A 13,303-nucleotide genomic window follows, 5' to 3' on the forward strand; every position below is an offset into this window, starting at 1 on the left:
ATCGGGACGGCCGATTTCCAACAGTTGACAGGAAGGTGTGATTAACAGTAGGGGGACAAATAAACATGGGGAAACAGTTTGACTTTGTGTAATGACCCATCCACTCCCAGTCTTTATTCAAGCCTAATTTAATGGTGTCCAGTTTGCAAATTAATTCCAATTCAGCAGTCTCTCGTTGGAGTCTGTTGTTGAAGGTTTTTTGTTGTAATATTGCGACTTGTAGGTCTGTAATCGAGTGACCAGGGAGATTGAAGTGTTCTCCGACTGGTTTTTAATGTTATAATTCTTGACATGTGATTTGTGTCCATTTATTATTTCACGTGGAGACTGTCCAGTATGGCCAATGTACATGGCAGAGGGACATTGCTGGCACATAATAGCATATATCACATTGGTAGATGTGCAGGTGAACGAGCCTCTGATAGTGTGGCTGACGTGATTAGGTCCTATGATGGTGTCCCCTGAATAGATATGTGGACAGAGTTGGCAACGGGCTTTGTTGCAAGGATAGGTTCCTGTGTTAGTGTTTTTGTTGTGTGGTTGCTGGTAAGTATTTGCTTCAGGTTGGGGGGCTGTCTGTAAGCAAGGACAGGCCTGTTCTCCCAAGATCTGTGAGAGTGAGGAATAGGTTGTAGATCCTTGATGATGCACTGGAGAGGTTTCAGTTGGGGGCTGAAGGTGATGGCTAGTGGGTTCTGTTCCTTTCTTTGTTGGTCCTGTCCTGTAGTAGGTGACTTCTGGGTACTCTTCTGGCTCTGTCAATCTGTTTCTTCACTTCAGTAGGTAGGTATTGTACTTGTAAGAACGCTCGATAGAGATCTTGTAGGTGTTTGTCTCTGTCTGAGGGGTTGGAGCATATGTGGTTGTATCTTAGAGCTTGGCTGTAGACAATGGATTGTGTGATGTGGTCTGGGTGAAAGCTGGAGGCATGTAGGTAAGTATAGTGGTCAGTATGTTTCTGGTATAGGGTGGTGTTTATGTGACCATCGCTTATTAGCACAGTGTCCAGGAAGTGGATCTCTGGTGTGGACTGGTCCAGGCTGAGGTTGATGGTGGGATGGAAATTGTTGAAATCATGGTGGAATTCCTCAAGGGTTTTCTTTTCCATGGGTCCAGATGATGAAGATGTCATCAGTGTAGCACAAGTAGAGCAGGGTCATTAGAGGATGAGAGCTGAGGAAGTGTTGTTCTAAGTCAGCCATAAAAATGTTGGCATACTGTGGGGCCATGCGGGTACCCATAGCAGTGCCCCTGACTTGAAGGTATACATTGTCCCCAAATGTGAAATAGTTATGGGTGAGGACAAAGTCACAAAGTTCAGCCACCAGGTTTGCCATGACATTATCGGGGATACTGTTCCTGATGGCTTGTAGTCCATCTTTGTGTGGAACGTTGGTGTAGAGGGCTTCCACCTCCATAGTGGCCAGGATGGTGTTTTCTGGAAGATCACCAATGGATTGTAGTTTCCTCAGGAAGTCAGTGGTGTCTCGAAGATAGCTGGGAGTGCTGGTAGCATAGTGCCTGAGGAGGGAGTCTACACAGCCAGACAATCCTGCTGTCAGGGTGCCATTGCCTGAAATGATGGGGCATCCAGGTTTATGGATCTTGGGTAGCAGATAGAATACCCCTGCTGCTTTTTTGGCCTGTCTGGGAGGTTTTTGTCAGCCCTGGCACACAAAAAGGGTATCATTGCGAGCGCCCATGAAGGCAAGATGAATTTTTCCTGCCTTGCTCAGCTTGACTTGCTTCCTCACCCCATTCCTGCCTTAGATCCTGGGTCGCCTGGTGGCTGAAGATGGTCCATTGTCTCAAGCGGTGCCAGAGCCTGACACAGTGCCCTGGGCCGCCTTTGCTCTGCACATGCCGGCCGTGCACATTTGCAAATACTTTAAAGCTCCTGTCAGTAAGTTCTGGGGACAGTTGCTCACCTTCAGAGGAAGCTCCCTAAAATTGGCCTGTCTCACCCAGTGGTACATTGATCTCTGTTCAGACTGAGTCAAAGGGGGGTGGGGCTCGCCACTGTGGCCGCTGCTGCTGTGAGGGTGGCCACTGTTGCGGATGAAGCCATCCTGGAAGCACCTTCCACCTAGCCACCCACTGAAAATCCTGTAGGATGTAAGGTGGGAATAGAAGAACACAGGGGGGGGTGGGGGCCTTCCTAATCTCCTCCCCCTTCCGCCACTATTGGCCATCCCATACCCGGTGCTGCACCCAGTGGGGTAAAAAAAATACGGCCATATCGGAAGAGTCAGTTGGGTTCTTTATGGTTGTCCCATCATTCCCCTCGGGCCTGACCTGCCCTCCAGCTCAGCCACCCACTGAAAATTGAAACACAAAACAGTAGAGCCGTACAAGGCTTCAAAGCCCACCAGGCCCAACCACCATTTCTAATACGGCAGAAAAGCCGCACTTCTCCTGACTAGGTGGGGACGTCCTATGGCCCCACAAGAAGTGGAAGGTCATCGTGTTCGGTCTCAGCAGCATTCGTGGAGCAGGGGGAAACACATGGCTGAGGTTAATGACAAGGTCCCCTTCCGCCACCGGCTGAGCCATTCCTCACAGGCCAGCAACCATTTCTCCCAGTTCGCGTTCCCCACCTCGTCCCCAGCCGAACGCTAGAAGGCCCAGCCATCAACCTGCCCACTCTAGCAGCCCTCCTCTTCCGCCCTGACTGATAGGGGGGAGTATTGAGCCTCCCTCCCTTAGGCCCTTCAGCATCCCTGGGGAAAGACAACACCGCCCGAGTGACTTTGGGCCAGTAGGTCAACCAATAGGGCTGCCTCCCAGGCCAGGCTGCAGCCCAGCTTCAGGACTCAGAGGAAATGGAGCTCGCATCCCTACCTACAGGACTCCAGGCACGGCCAGGCTTCTGGATCAAACGTCCCCTCTTGTGCTCAAGTCACAACAGCTAGCAGGCAAAAGACAGGTTTTCATGGCCTTTGAGAAAGCAAGATTGAGCCTTGGAAGACCCAGCAGGGTTTGTGGCACAGGAATTGTCCTCAGATCCCACCGAGACTTCAGCTCAGATTGCAGGATTCAAAGTCCCGAGTGCTGCCCTTACACCATGGGACCAATAGGGAACCCCCAGACCTCTGCTGAGCTCTGGTGTGTATGACCCTGTGGGGGCAGCCCTGCCTTTGCTCACCAAGTTGTCATGCAGCAGTTTGCTGCAGCTCCCAGAGGCCTTTCTTAATCCAGCCTGAGAGGCCAGTGGGCATGTGAGGAAGTTGCCCCTTCAGTCCCAGGCAGTACATGGCCCTTCCTAGGAAAGAACAAGTCCTGGGGAAAAAGGTGATGTCAAGTAACACCTTGGAGAGATGCCTTCTTTCCTTTTGTGGGGAACTGTTGCCTTTTTACCTGACCAGGGACTTGAACCCTGGACCCTCAGATTAAAAGTCTGATGCTCTACCAACTGAGCTAGCCAGGCTTACAGATAAATAAAGCAAATTTCATGAAGAAGAGGAACTACTCATGAAAATGAGGGCAGGAAACAATACAGAAAACCTGCTATTCTCGCTCTCTTAGCAGTCCTAGCCCCAGCCTGCTCCTCCATCCGGCGCCCTGAGGCCTTATTCTTTTTTCAGTTAAATATCAAATCCAGGAGAAAACACAGTTATACAACGCAAAATGAAATCACAAACAGAAATGTCATTGGAAATACAGAAATAAAAAAGGAAAATGCAATCCCCATCACTTTATCGTGTCGGGGCCATTCCTGTATCGAGAGAGCACCCGCGAAGGTCCCTGTGTGCTTACAAGAAACCTGGAGGAACTCATACCACAGCCTGAACATGAAACTCAACTGCTCCCAGGTGTCGCAGTAAAACCCTTTCCCTGCTGTGACGTTGCACTCCATAGGTTTTTATGAAAATATGCTAATGAGTGTGAATATAAAGTGACTGGACTATGCTTCATGCAAAAGGTCTCTTGTAAGGTATCATTACAAAGCTTATAATCTACTGTGTGTGTTCATCCTATTTGTATGAACCGATCATTCTTGGATCTGAAACTAGAAATATGAACTATAACTCTGAGGTGCTGTTGTAATGATGCAAAGTGTGGGCCATTAATAGTGGTTTGGACTCTTGATGGCTCCTATTAACCAGGACAATTGACTGGAGATGGCTCTGTCCTGCACCATCTGTGAGTCAGGCCAGGAAGAATGAAGGCTTGGGGGTCTCACAGGACATGTGACCATGTCACCTGGTACAGGAATCCATCTTAAACCTGGGGCTCTTCCCCAAGAGAGAGACAAAGAATTCCTGCCTTGTACCAAAGCTGTATAAGGGGGTGGAACTGAACAAACATGGCTGCAGTCATGAGACATCCCCTAGCTACCACCTGAGCTGGAACACGGACTATACGAGGTGAAAAGATTGGGCCCAGATATAAAATAAGTCTAGTTTGCCAAAGAAGCTTATTGAAAGATCTCTGAGGGTGAGATTTGATCTGTATTGAGTTTCATACTGTATTAGGCTTGGACTTGCATGTTTTTGTTTTATTTTGCTCTGTGAAAAATACAAGGTCCATAGAGAAGGAAAAGAAAATGCCCTAGAAAAGTCTGTGTGTGTGTGTGTGTGTGTGTGAGATGGGTGGGAGGGTGTCTAGAAACCACTTTCCTCTAGTTTCTTTTCTCTGATTTCCTGTAGAAAATCTGAAGCAGGGAGCAAAAGCCATTGCCTTCTCTGAGGCTTGAACTCAGGACCTTCAGATTATGAGACTGACACGCTGCCAACTGCGCTAAGAAGGCTTGGAAAAGTTTTAGGCTCAGAGTATATAGGACCCTCCTACAGCAGTGACTGGGGCAGGGAAGGAGCCAGAGATGTGCTGGAAGAAGCAGGGAGCTCTGGTGACCAGAGACTTTTCATGGCAGCTTTCACAGCAGCAAAGAAATCAATTCAGGCTGCCAGTGAACAATCTACTGGAACTAATGGCAGCACAGGGGGGATGTTTCCAAGCTATGCACCTACTGCCACCTTTTAGAACTTACTCTCCTTTTCCTAGTAGGGCACTTTCCATGCAAATTAAGCAAAGCAAGTTGGGGAAACTACACAGGAAATAAAAATCAGTGCTCCAAATAAGGCTTGAATTCATAACCCCAGCAGTAGCCCCCTCTGCGCTAACCAGTTGCACCAGTGCAGGTGCTTCTCAGGCCTGGGCTACACTTGCAAATTTGCAGCGCTGCAGCAGGGTGTGAAAACACACCCTCTCCAGCGCTGCAAATTGCGGCGCTGCAAAGCGCCAGTGTGGTCAAAGCCCCAGCGCTGGGAGCGCAGCTCCCATCGCTGTTCGTTATTCCCCACACGGAGGTGGAGTACAGACAGCGCTGGGAGAGCTTTCTCCCAGCACTGGCGCTTTGACTACACTTAGCGCTTCAAAGCGCTGCCGTGGCAGCGCTTTGAAGTGCAAGTGTAGCCAAAGCCTTAGGCAAGCTGGGAAGCAGGCAGTTATCAGTCTCTGTGATTCACACCTTTGCCTGGTAATTGAAAGGCTGATGCATCAAACCTAACTCAAGATGCGGCTTTTCAGCCATGAGACTCCAGGACATTTTGACAGAAAGAAAATCTCTGTTTTGGTTTAGCCCCATTTGACTCCTTCTGCTCGTCTTCTCCCCCTCCCTCCAGTCTCTTTCCTTCCCCACTGGGGCCGCGCAGAGAGGAGCCCCAGTCAGTCTCTGTCACAGAGTCGGTATCCCATAAAGGGAGGGAGGGGTTGCTCCAAAACACTGATAATGGGGGGGAGGGGTGGGCATGGTTAGGGGGAGAAAGGATGGAGAATTAACAGTGGGGCCCAGAGAGATTCCCCCAGATTGGGGAGATCCCCTGCTGCCCCCCATCAGCCAGCTCTGGGAAGAACAACTTGGGATTCCTTGGGGAAGCCACCTTTAAAAACACAAGTGTAACATGCTAGTTACATTTGAATAAGACCAAAGCCTCCTCAATCCCAGGGTCACAATCACTGGAATGATTTTGCCTTGATATTTTACCAGCCGCAGACACAAAGCGAGTCAAATTACAGTTTCCGTTTGGAGTCAGTGCACACACAAGAATCCGGAGGCTTTTAATTCCTTAGGTTCTGCTGCCATTTCATTTCTGTCCTGTTCCAAGATTTATCATTGTGCAAAGCAACGTTAGGCCCTTGGGAGTGTTCCCCTCAGTGCTGCCTGCCACCCTTGGGCAATTTAAAAGGGCCCGGGGACCCCCGCCACCACCGCCAGCAGCACAAGGGGACTAAGGCAGTTTCCTGCCCGCCCTCACTCCATGTGGCACGCCACTCCCGGGAGCGGCTGGCACGTCCCTGGTGTGGGGGAGGTCTCCGTGCGCTGCCCCGCCCTGAGTGCCAACTCTGGCAATGGGAGCTGCAAGGGTGAAGTCTGCAGGCAGCCATGCACAGAGACACCCCTGGCCCTCCCGCTTAGGGGCTGCTGCCAGAGGAGGGTGCAGGTTGCTTTTGGGAGATGCCCGAGGTAAATGCTGCACCCCTCACCCTCTCCTGCACCCCCAACCCAGACCCCACACCTGCACCCAAACTCCCTCCAAGAGCTTGCCCCCTGCACACCCTCCTGCAGCACAACCCCCTGACTGAGTCCAGACCCTGCACCCAAACTCTCCCAGAGCCCAGCCCCTCTCCCTCCCACACCCAAACTCCTTCCCAGAGCCTTAGGCAGGTGTGTGTGGGGGGGCAGGACTTGGTCCCATTCTGAGCACCACCAAAAATTGTACAAACCTGCCGCCCCTGTCCAGCCCAACCTTCTGCTGATGCACCTCAGCCCACACCCCTGCAGGGTTTGAAGCTTCCATTGCTTAAATTCCAGGACACTGAGGGATTTCAGCTCCCCTTTGCCCAGAGGGAACTTTCACCCCACTCCCAACCAGGTTCTTGTACATGGGATCACTGTAGGGGGGCTGGGTCCCTCGGTGTCTTTTCTCTCTCTGTGACAGGCCAGGGTGCAATAACTGGGGCATCTGAGCACCCAGGACCTTCTGTGGGGCTGCCATTCCCCTTCCCCTTCTGTGGTCTCGTCTGTCATTGACTCCAGCCTTTTTTCTATCCATCATCAGCATCATCCCAAGCAAACTGCACTCGCCTCAAAAAGACAGTGTCCCCTGTTGGGTGTAAATCACTGACCTCTCTCCTCTCTGAGCACTGACTGCCCCTGTGTTTCCTTGCCTCTCAGTCTGTGCAGATGGGACCTTTCCCTCCAGCGCTGGAGGATTCGCCCTTCTCATCTACCCTTGTCCCAAGCAGCACAGCGGGTGGGAATCTTACATGTACCAAGGTGAGTTAGGAGCAGAAACCACCCCCCAGACCTTCCATGCAATTGGCACTTGCCCCTTAGTGAGCAGGATTGAAACTGGTGCAGGGAGACTGCTGGGCCACATCCCAGCTCGGCATGAGCAAAGCACCAGGGTGAAAAAATGAACTTGGAGATGCTGGGGATTGAACCCAGGGCCTCATACATGCAAAGCATGTGCTCTAACACTGAGCTACATCCCCAGATGGCTTACGGTTACACTCAGAGCCCTCCTGTTTCCACTGCATCCAGTGACCTATAAGCCTCATGAGAAGCCCATTCCCCTCTCTGAGGGCCAATCCTGCTCTCCTGGAGGTTAATTGTTCATAGGGGTCACTTTGCAGCAGGGCCAGATTCTATGTGTGGGGCAGAGAGAGTTTGTGCCCTGGACTCAGGGTGCAGAGATACGCTCAGCCCTCTCCCCTGCATTGGGTGGGGGGGGTGCTGCCACCCCGTGCTGCAAGGTCATGGTGGGGGATGCTGTGAGCAGCTCAACACCTCACCCTGGCGGCAGAAGTGGGGTGGGGAGCTCCAGGTGTTTCCACCTGCCTGTGAAGTCCAGCTTTCCCCAGCACATTCACTGCGGTGCAATTGGGTCACTGTTTCCATGGCTGAACAGCAAAGAATCATTCCCAGTTTCCCTTCTATCGACAGCAGGATTAGCCTGTGTCAGTGGTTAATGAGGTGGATCTTGTGGTAGATTGTTATTCATTCCCCACATTGACAATTCACACAGTCCCTTTCCTACTCAAATCCCGAGCACCTCGGTGATCCTGGTAGCAGGGGTTGGGTCCTGAGATTTTCAGGGTCCTTTTTCCCCTCCACCTGGAGTGAACTCAGCTTTTCCCCCATCCCAGACAATCCATGAAATAACAACAGGGGCATAAAGAAAGAGGGGAGGGAACATCTCACAGCCAGGGCTGGATGTGCCCAGGGGCCCCTGCTTGTCCCTTGTTTCCATGGAATTTGGCCCCCTGCTTTGCACAAGGGACAGAGAAAGATCTTGCTGTTCCTGTGTCTGTGCAAGGAAAATTGTGCTTCCCTAGGCAAGAGAGGCGGGAAATGGCCCCATGGTGGGACAATATCCTCAGGATTAAGACCTAAAGACTCAGGCTGAGAACTGATAGAACTGCACTCATCTGGGATTTAACAAATTGTCTTCCATGGAGCAGGGCCAGATCCAGCGTTTTTGCCGCCCGAAGCAGAGGGGAAAAAAAAAGCTGCAATCAGCAGCAAGTCCTTCCCTCCAAGAGGGCCAAACTGCTGCTGAAGCCTCCCCTTTCCATTGGTCCCACCAGGCACCTGCCTGCTGCTGTGGTGCCTGAAGTCAGCCCTGCCATGGAGACAGTGGGAAGATGGGGGGAATCAGGAAAATACCATGGAATCGTTTACATTGCAAGTGAAGAATAACTGAAGCATTTCTGGTTTAAAGTCACTTTTCCCTGACTGGGAATCGAACCCAGGCCTTGGCAGTGAAAGTGCCAAATCCTAACCACTAGACCACCAGGGAGCTGATGTTATTTTTCTTCTCTCTTATACTACACTTTCTTAGGCTACTTTCTATCCACTTTCTGAAATCGCTCCATTGTCCATTTCCAGAGGGGCTAAGAGCAGAGAGTGCAGGAACCCCTGTGCTCAGGGTCACAACCTCAGCCCAACCCAAGTCACTGAAACAAACTCAAATGATGCTTCCTCCAGCAGGATCACAGAGCCACACAAAAAAAACCCCACGAGGAACAATCCTCCTCTGCCTTCATTTACCCCATCGCAACCCTCCCAGCAGCCCGCTCTTGTGGGAAGGACACTGAGCTGATAGGAGCTCTGGCATAGAGACCAAGGGAGGGGTGTTGCTACCCCTTGGTGTGAGCTGATCACATTCTGACTCCGTGTAACGGGGCTCTGAGCTTTGCCATCTTGTGAGTTCTGAGTGCTGAGCCCCCCGGATCCTTCTGCTGGGAGCATGGGGATTGCACAACAGCTGCAAGCCCTTTTCCCGTCTCCTTGTCCTCCTCGGCTTCCCCAGATCTTCCCCACAAATGGTTCTATCAGGCGCTGGAGGGATCTAAGGACCTGCAGGTTTCCCTCACCCACCTCTTAAGGCAAACAGTGATTCCCTTCTCTGACACTCCTGGGCTTGGGCTTCTTTTGAGTTTTTCCCCAGGGGACCTGATTCCCTGTGAAAATGTGTGTGTGGCATGTGGAGGACTCAGACTCAGACTCTCCCCCACTAGATGAGTCCAACAGCACCTCCCCTTGGTGGGAGAATCCTAAATTCCACTCTCCCATCCTGGTTACTCTGACCACCTGATGGTGACAGCATGTTAAATCAATCCCAGCTCTCTGGTCTAGAAAGCAGCATCTAACCAGCCTTGTGACAGGTCCAGTTTGCTCGCTGGAGACATAACGGACCAGGAAAGAAGGCAAATGTCAGACAGGGAACCTCAGCTCACAAATAAACACCCTCAGGCTCCTTCTACACTGCGACTGGGCAGTTGACTGACTTTAAATCTAGCTAGCTCAGTTGGTAGAGCATGATGGTCTTTCAGGGTGTGAAAAACCCCCAAACCAGTGTAATTAAGCTGACCCAAGCCATGGTTAGATAGTGCTAAATGAAAGGAAAGATTGTTCTGTCAATGTAGCTATTAGAGGGATGTAAAACCCCTCCAGTTACTGTAGCAGCTGTCTACTCCACAGTGCTAGAGCAGTGTCACAGCAGCATTTTAAGTATAGCCAGCCGCACAGTGAGACCAGATCTGGCTCTGTGGACACTCAGGTACTAGCAACATACTAATGCCTCCATAGTTGGCAGGATTCAAACCTGTGTGGGGAGACCCCAATGGATTATCTGGTCTATCATCTTAGCCATTCAGCCACAAGTACTTAATGTAGAGTTACTTCACTACACCATGATTCTGTTCTCACAGAATTATCACTTCAAATTGCTCAGACCAGCTTCCCCAGCACACTCCTGGCTGTGCATTAGTGTAAGTGTGTCCATGCCTGAACAGCAAGAGTTCCTGCCCATTTCCCTTCCAGCTGGAGCAGGATGAGAGTGTGTTTGTGGTTAATGACATTGCTATAGGTTGTTGTTCATTCCCCACACTGACAATTCAGACAGTCCCTTTCCTATTCGAATCTCCACCATATCATTCCAACAGCCGGGGTCAGGATTTCTCTGGGCACTGAAATGTTTCAGGGGGTTGAACTCAGCCTTGCATTCCATCCCTGATGTTTCATGGACTAACAGCAGCAGCATAAAGAAAGAGCTGAGCCAATATCTCACTGTCAGAGGTGAAGGTGGCCACATCCCCTCTGCCTGACCATCGCCATTGCAGGAGAGAAGGTTTCAATGGAATCGAATGCCCTGGCTCAGACAAGAGACACAGGGAGGTTTTGCTGTTTATGGATCTGTGCAAAGGAAATTGTGTCTCTGTGTGAAATTGAGGAGGGAAATGAACTGACTGATCTCCACTCCCTTGTGTTGAAGAGATGTTTAGTTGTGCACTTGGGAACCTATAAGGCTGAAGCAATTTTATGGATGGTGACACTACGATTGAAGGGTTATTTAATGTTGTAAAAATTGTTAAAAACACTTAGCTTAAACTGGAACTGCGTGTTATTAAAGGCTGTTTTCCCCACATCAGTTCCATAAGCTCTGCTAGAAACACCCTGGGTTCTCTCCTGCCTCGGTGGGAACTGCAGGGAATCGTTCCCTGCTGCCCTTGGCTCCAAGCTGGTTTTTCTAGGGAGAGGACATAGAATTGATTTGTTTTCTGTTGAGAAGGGAGCCAGGCCAGTTCTCAGGGAACGAGAACTCCCAGCATCTTCCCAGCCCAGCCCAGGCTGCTGCCTTGTCCCAGCCTCTGTTTCCCTGGGGGCCCTGCGCGTTTGACTCTAGAGCAGGCCGGGAGCGGCAGCTGAGGCAGAGGACAGCCTGGGCCGGGGAGATAAGAAGGAGTTTAGCAAGCAAAAAAGGTAAAATGGCAGGGGAGTGTTACCTTGGACTCGACGGCATTTCTCCATTGGTCTGTCTGCTTTGGGGCAGGGACAATAACACGGCCTGCTGCATTCATTATTTCAAAGGGCGGTTTAGGATTTTCATTCTCACACACGGTGCACAAAGCAGGACTCAACCTTTGGCGTAAACTAAACAAACTGCCCACAGATTCTGGCAGGCACAATGAGCATTTGGGTGAGAGCTCAGACCTGCTCCTGTCCCATAGGGAGGGTGTCATCTGTGTGGGGACTGAACCACTGACCTACCCGCTCCTAACTCCCAAACGTTCAGTAACTCTGTTATCAGTGCCTGTGAGAGTTATTTAAACCATAAGAAAAACCACACTGGGCTAGACCAAAGGCCCATCTAGCTCTGAACGTTGTCTTCTGACAGTAGCCAATAGCAGGTGCCCCAACAACCAGTCAACAAGGCACCACTGGGAGTTGAACCCAGGATCTCCTGTTAATAAAACAGAGGCTTTAACCAGCTAAGCCATGGTGCCTGGGGGTAGCTATAACCCACTGTCTGCCCACACCTGACTCCCTGCCATCGCCACCAGGGCCTGACAAGCTTTGCTTGTGTTTGGATTCTGCAAAGCAGAGGAGCAGGTGACGTTTTCCTTGCAAGTTGTGTGTGAGTGAATCTTTGGCCAGGTCTGCACTACAAAGTGTTTCAGCAGAATGATATTGCTCAGGTATGTGAAAAACACACAACTTTATCTAGGTCGGTAGCTTGTGGCTGGTGCACACACTGCAATGCCCTGTCTGGCGACAAAAGTGCCCTGTTTTGCTGACAAAATAAAACGACTTCAATGAGAGGCCTAGAGCTTTTTGCAGCAAACTTAAAGTAACAGAGTAAATGCTGCTGTTCATTATATCACCATAATTGGCCTTCCCCAGTATCCCACAATGCCCGCGGTGAACTCGCCTGCCCTGCATTCCTGCTACAGAGCCATAGGCCCCTCCCCTTTCATCGCTCTGGGAAGTTCTGACAGCTGAGCCTGCTGCTCTGCTCCGGCAGCCAGGAGCAAATCACTGCCGTGGATGCTGCTCTCTCCCGCCCTGCGAACACAGAGCAGGGTGGCGGGAACTTCCTGACAGTGTAGGGGGGCCACTGGCATCCGAACTGTGACACGCCCATGACACCCCTTCCTTCGAGGAGGCTCTTACCTTCTAAACAGGGACATCTGTTTTCTAGTAAAATCACTAAAGGGAAGGAGAAAACTCGAAAGAGGCTCCTCCTGGCACTCACGTCCGTGAACCCGAATACTCTCTCAGTCCTCAAAGAGAGACCTGGAGAAGGAGACTTGCTGAAGCAAAGCCACAGGGTCTCTGAGGTTTCCCTGGCCCCTCGCCCCTGTCCTGCCTGGCTGATGTCAGCATCTCTCTGTGAGGTCACCACCTCCCCACCACCTTTGACCAATAGTCTGAGCCCCTGCAAAAGGCCTTTGTGATGTCACTGCCACACCCCTCCCTTGCTGGGCTAATGTCCTGCCCCTGGCCAGGCACTTTGGAGGTTTGAGCTACTCCCTGTGGATCACCCCACTCAAGGAGCATTTGTTCTAGGAAGCAAGCCGGCTAGACAGGAAAACATCAGACGCTGCTCCCAATGCTACACTCAGTTTTTCAGAAATTATTCGACTTGATGGCCAGAAGAGACCATTAGAGCATCTAATCTGACCTCCTGCATATCACAGGCCTCCTGTATGACACAAGAGCTACTTTTGGGGCAAACACATTCCAGAAAGCCATCTAGTCTTCATTAAATGACATCAAGAGATGGTGAATCCAGCACTTTCCTTGGTAGCTTGTTCCTGTGGTGAATCATCCTTGCTGTTGAATCTTTGCATCTTATTTGTAATATGAATTTGTCTTTTTTCACCTTCCAGCCACTGGGTTTTGTTATTCCTTTCTCTGCTGGATTAAAGAGCCCTTTAATACCCAATCTTTTCTCTCCATTAAGGCCTTTCAACACTTCAATGAAGTCACCTTTCAATCTTCTTTTGATAAGCT

General features: G+C 50.7%; 5 non-coding genes across 5 annotated transcripts; all 5 read right to left on the reverse strand.

Annotated features, from left to right (window-relative positions):
* Positions 1-3,354: 3,354 nt before the first annotated feature.
* On the reverse strand, positions 3,355-3,427 carry TRNAK-UUU. Its single transcript has one exon. It is a non-coding gene; the product is annotated as a tRNA-Lys (tRNA).
* A 1,250-nt stretch (positions 3,428-4,677) lies between these two features.
* On the reverse strand, positions 4,678-4,750 carry TRNAM-CAU. Its single transcript has one exon. It is a non-coding gene; the product is annotated as a tRNA-Met (tRNA).
* A 2,675-nt stretch (positions 4,751-7,425) lies between these two features.
* Positions 7,426-7,497, reverse strand: TRNAA-UGC. The gene has a single exon. It is a non-coding gene; the product is annotated as a tRNA-Ala (tRNA).
* A 1,235-nt stretch (positions 7,498-8,732) lies between these two features.
* On the reverse strand, positions 8,733-8,804 carry TRNAE-UUC. Its single transcript has one exon. It is a non-coding gene; the product is annotated as a tRNA-Glu (tRNA).
* A 2,915-nt stretch (positions 8,805-11,719) lies between these two features.
* Positions 11,720-11,793, reverse strand: TRNAI-UAU. The gene has a single exon. It is a non-coding gene; the product is annotated as a tRNA-Ile (tRNA).
* Between the last annotated feature and the right edge of the window lie 1,510 nt (positions 11,794-13,303).

Source organism: Mauremys reevesii, linkage group 17 (genome assembly GCF_016161935.1).
Source record: "Mauremys reevesii isolate NIE-2019 linkage group 17, ASM1616193v1, whole genome shotgun sequence".
NCBI classification, from domain to species: domain Eukaryota; kingdom Metazoa; phylum Chordata; order Testudines; family Geoemydidae; genus Mauremys; species Mauremys reevesii.